The sequence below is a fragment of the Pantherophis guttatus genome, chromosome 1 (genome assembly GCF_059756535.1).
Source record: "Pantherophis guttatus breed Tessera chromosome 1, ASM5975653v1, whole genome shotgun sequence".
NCBI lineage: Eukaryota > Metazoa > Chordata > Lepidosauria > Squamata > Colubridae > Pantherophis > Pantherophis guttatus.
Genome location: NC_142063.1, coordinates 167,220,937 through 167,226,339, shown reverse-complemented (window position 1 = coordinate 167,226,339; position 5,403 = coordinate 167,220,937). Strand labels below are relative to the sequence as shown.

General features: G+C 39.9%; 1 long non-coding RNA gene across 1 annotated transcript; it reads right to left on the bottom strand.

Moving 5' to 3' along the window:
• Positions 1 to 1,172: 1,172 nt before the first annotated feature.
• LOC117672969 (uncharacterized) lies at positions 1,173 to 5,329 on the bottom strand. The gene is made up of 3 exons (XR_004593432.3): positions 5,181 to 5,329; positions 1,573 to 1,753; positions 1,173 to 1,367 (listed from the first exon to the last, which is right to left on the bottom strand). It is a non-coding gene; the product is annotated as an uncharacterized LOC117672969 (long non-coding RNA).
• Between the last annotated feature and the right edge of the window lie 74 nt (positions 5,330 to 5,403).

Here is a 5,403-nt window from a genome sequence, read left to right as displayed (position 1 = left end):
GTGATTTACCGGACTCGCGCAGGAGATAGAGTTCAGGGCGTCGGGGCCGCGCCCGATCACAAGACTTGTTACCGGGGTTATACGAGGCCCTTGGGTTCGTGAATGTTACAATTGGCATACGATTGGCTCTACGGAATGCCACTCGCTCGCCCTTTTAAGCGACGTAGCTTGAAAAGCTAATAATATTAGAAAGGCATGCAGAGAATGTCCTTGTTATTCTTCCTCCTATTTAAATAATTTCTTGGCAGCAGAAGCACTCTTAAGGAAAAAGCTGCTGGGTTCGACCGTGGCTTCTGCTTTCTTTTTGCACTGAGGAGAACTAAAGACAAGATTTTGTGTCTGCCTTCCCCCCCCCCACTATTGACAAAACTAGTGGGCTGGGTTAACCAGTAGTTCAGGGTTCAACTATGGAGTCCTTGGTACCCACTCAGCTTGTTTTCTTGTATTAACATCTAACATTTTCAGTTGGTCAGGAAATGGGGGGAGGGACCCATGAAGCTCAATGAGCACCAAGGACTCCACAGTTTTGTCCTTTGACATTAATGAGAATAAGTCCACCACCAAATATAGCTGTAATGTATACACTTCTTCCCTTTTCAGTAGTAAGTGACAAACTGCTCAAGTGTAAAGAAGCCTTTGCTGCAAATAGAGTTGCAAAATGTGTTATTTACACTTCACAAATTTTATATCCGTTAGAGGAATATGAAATTCAGTTGAAGTCGAGTTTCACCAAAACAAGGTATATGGGTTTTTTTTAGAATAGAATGAGATGGAAGGGACTTCAGAGGTCTTCTAGTCCAGCCCCCTGCTGAAGCAGACCTATATACCATTTCAAATAAATGATTGTCTAGACCAGGGGTGTCAAACTGGCGGCCCGCAGGCCAGATGCGTCACGCACAAGCCACACCCACCCCAGTTCCGTGAAGGGGAAAACCATCTTGATAAGTCACGTGATAGCAACGTGATGCCGCGAGTTTGACCCCGTGGTCTAGCTTCTTAAAAACATCCAGTGATGGAGTGCCCACAATTTCTGGAGGCAAGCTGTTCCACTGGTTAATTGTCCTCACTGTTTAGGAAGTTTCTTCTTAATTCCAGGTTGCTTCTCTCTGTCATAGAAGTTTTCAACTACTGGAAACAAACTTAGAATTGATAAGAATTGATAAGAGCCATGCCTTGTGCCGTGAAGTAAGTTGTACCAGTGGTGTCATTCCTCTAGAAGAGGGGCATCAGCCTGTTAACAGAAAAGCCTTCACGTTTTCTGTATGTCTCTGCTGCTTATTCGTGGTCTGGAGTTTTGCAGCCAGGATGTGGTGGCATATTCTCCACCCCACACTTGCTCACATCATTTCCACATAATTGTGGGCAACCTAGAAGTTCAAACAGAATCAGGAGAGAGAACTAAGAAAAAAGTGCACTTCCGTACAGTTTTTTTTTTTTTAATTTGATTTATATGCCGCCCTTCTCCGGAGACTCAGGGCGGCTTACAATGCGCTAAGCAATAGCCTTCATTCTTTTGTATATTTATACAAAGTCAGCTTATTGCCCCCACAACTGGGTCCTCAATTTACCTACCTTAGAAAGGATGGAAGGCTGAGTCAACCTTGAGCCTTGGCGAGATTGTTGATAACCCCCTGTCTGTAACTTCCCAAACCAGGCATCATTCTGCCCTACACCATGCCATTCAAATCTCTGCACTCTTTTCAAAAGAAAGTCTGTGACTAATTGGTTGCAACTGTCCCTAATTCAAGGATACCTAAAACAAATAAGAAGACATTTGTTAATCACATGAGCTTGTTAATACTGAAAAACATTTCTGCTTAAGCAGGCTCATCTGTTCTATATTTAGCAATACATTTTTCTGTATTTAGCAGCAAGCATTATTGTAATTCGACTCTTCATTTCGCAAAATGGGAAATTTATACAAGCATAAATTAGACTTCCATATGTGGGCTGCAAAAATCCAGATGACTACTACATGGCAACAGAGATATTTTTCTGCCACCTAGTGGTTATCTGGATTTTTACAACCCAGATATAATAGGCCTAATGGGAAAACATACTTGCATGGGATTTTTCCATTGAAGAATCAATCCTTAGCAGAGACAGCAATCTGTTACAACAGGGGTCTCCAACCCTCAAACCACGGCTCACTGGGCTGTGGCTTATTCGGAACCAACCTTCATGAGAATCGGGCCAGTGTGCATAGCTCCACTCGTCTGACCAGCAAACCAGCACACACGCACATGCATGCTGATCCCTGTTTATGCGAGTGAAGTTGCACACACATCGGCCCACCATTCGTGTGGCCTGGTTTCTCTCTCCTGCCCCCCCCCCCAGCCAGGCCACCAAGCCACAAAGGTTGGAGACTTCTGTGTTAGAAGATCTAAATATTTTGCATTTTCCTTAGTATCAGAAACGTTACGTTAGTAAATATTATATTAGTTTAGTAAGCCAGAATGTAATTCTGGCTTACCATAATAATGTATCATCTATCTATCCTCCCTTTTTACGAGCCTGTAATTCCTTAATTTGGAGTAGAGTTGGGGCAACTGGATGGAGCTGAGTGTTTATTGGCTAGATACCCTTCCTGAAGCCATGCGGAGTTTGCAGCAAATATATTTCTTTGTACCCTAGGAGACAACCTAGAATTGAACTCTCAACCTTCTGAGTGGGAGGAGAGCATCTTCACCACTAGGCCACCACGCCACTCATCCATTCATCCAGTCTGGTCTCCTGCACTTGAGCTTGTGCTACATGCAGCATTACACATTCTTCCTGACCCTTGCCACAAGCCCATGCACTCTCTCCAATTCGCATGACACTTCTTACACACCCATTGCACCCTGCATGATCTGTGCAGTGCCCTTGCATCCCCAACCCACACAGTACCTCATCCTCCATACCTTAGTGATCTGCACTGCACTTCCATCCACCCTCCTTGACCCGTTCAGTATCTTTCATGCACACGATGTGCCCTTCCCTGACCTGCAGCACACTTACAGAAAGATTTGTATTTTAAACACCATTATTTAAAATGTAACTGAGTTGGATACAAATTTAAACTCCGTTATCCAAATTCTGAGAAGTATCAATGAAATTCACATTCTTATGCAGCATGCCTATAAGCTTCCATGATTCCCATTGCTTAAAGTTGACTCACTGAAAAAAAAATGCCAAAATGGCCATGACTGAAATTCCATTTATTGAAATTAGTCTTCTCTAAGCCTACAATCTACTGAATCAGCCTACAATCTACTGAAATTATGATGTTCATGTTTGGAACCAAGGTAAAAGGCAGCATTTCTCATCATATTTTTATCATGACCAACTAATGCTATGGCTTATTAAACTATGATCCAAAATAATCCCAAGAATGTCTGCTAAAGCCTGTTTGAATGAGTCCAGAATTTCTATGCACTTTATTACTATCAACTCCAAATATCAGAAAGTATCAAAAATCAAACTACTAGGTAATGACTCAAGCTGTTAATTATTGAACAATGTAAGAAGAAAAATGCCCTCATTAAAATGTAATTAAAACAGAAGGTAAGTTCATACTCCCCTGACACAAACAGCAAATTTTCTAAAGGTAGGTATTTTCTCTTTCATATCTACTTTTATGTTGTAATTTATAATCCAATCTAAGATACCTCTAAGGTACATCTGCTCTTAAGATACACACCCCATTCAAAAAGCATTACATTCCAACTAAGCATGCTCATTAAACCAATACTATTTTTCTACATATAAAAAATTGAATGTGATATATTAAAAATGAGAGCTATAATTCCAAGTGTTTTGCAACTTCTATCCAGAATTAGACGATCTGGACATCTGTGTTTGTCCCGGAATTTGCATATGGATTTTGCCAGATTTTGCTGTTCCAGATTGAGATTGAAAAAATACAAATCTTAAAGGAAACAGCATAAAAAATATTTAAGATTACTAAATGATTTAGGGGTAAAAGGAAACCAGGCCAAACATGGTGACTGGACACTTATCAGAGCTGACACTAACCAGAGCATAGAAAAACTCAAATACTGCAAGATCAGAAGATATAGAGAGACCTGGCCCATAGAATATCTAAGAGTAGGACTTGACTGAATGGATAACATCATCATCAAATGATTTAGAATGTTGTATATTTTAGGGCAGTTGAAACCAGATGTATCTGTTTAAAAATTCAAAATCATGCTAAATATTATGTTAATAAAAACATTAATCAACAAGTTCAATTCCTGTGGGAGATGAAAACTAAACTGGCAAGAGGTGGAATGCCTAGAGGAGAGCTAATTTATGAGACTCTGTAGCACGTAATCTTTGTTTCAGATTAATAAAGGCTGTTAATATTCCTTCCTTGTCAGCTCTTCTACCACAGAAAATAGTATGGTGTTGTGGTTAAACTGTTGAATAAGGAGCAGGGACACCAAGGATTTACTCCAACTTCTTGCATGACTTTGGGCCAATCCTTCTTTGTCAGCCCAACTTCAGGATTTTTGTTGTGGGAAAAAATAGAAGCAGCGACTTCTATTTTTAGTTATTAAATAAAAAGCAAACTTTAAAAAAAGGTAAGAGATGGACCCAAAAAAAGTAATTTAGCACTAAATGATCCTTGACTAAAAGTAGCTCTTCTTAACTGTCTGGACCATTTAATGTGTGAAAATGATCAGCAAAGAAGATAGAAAGTTTTTCATATGCAGTTGTTTGGCTGCAGAGATTTGTAGGAAACTGAAAACATGACATGATTGGTTGGGTTTAAAAAAAAACAGCTGTAAATATAAGGAACAGGAATGGGGAAAATATCTTTGGATGATGGAGCAAAAACTAGAAGCTAATATATAAAAGACACACACACACACAATGACAACTGAAAAGAGCCCACTGCGGTTGAAAGAACATAGAGTATGTATATTTCCAATTTGCATTCTAATCTTGTTCAAGAGTCTCAATAATATCCTGTATTTAACAGTCACGTATGTTATTTTTTTAAAAATAAAAAACATATTGCACTTTTATCCATGAATGGATCCGGATCCATAAGCAGACAGAAATGAAGTCCATCATTCAAGCTTCGCCTGGATGGTGCAGCTGTTATTCTTAATCTCACACTCATAGAGCAATCGAGGCTCAAAACCTCCTCTCGCGTTTGAACAAATGACAACCGCGTTTAAAATAATTACCTCCGATTCAAACTTCCCCCCACCAAAGTCAGGATCAAGAGCGTCAAATCTCTGGACTGGACTGGGAAATAAAGTTTGAAAGTCTCACTTAAATAAAAAACAAACTTACTCCTTTTGCCACCTATAAAGATCTCTGTGTTTTTTAACCTATAGGGTACTTACTTTCTCGGGACACACTCGCAACGAGTTGCTTCCGACAAGCAGGCGAAGGACGTGGTTATTA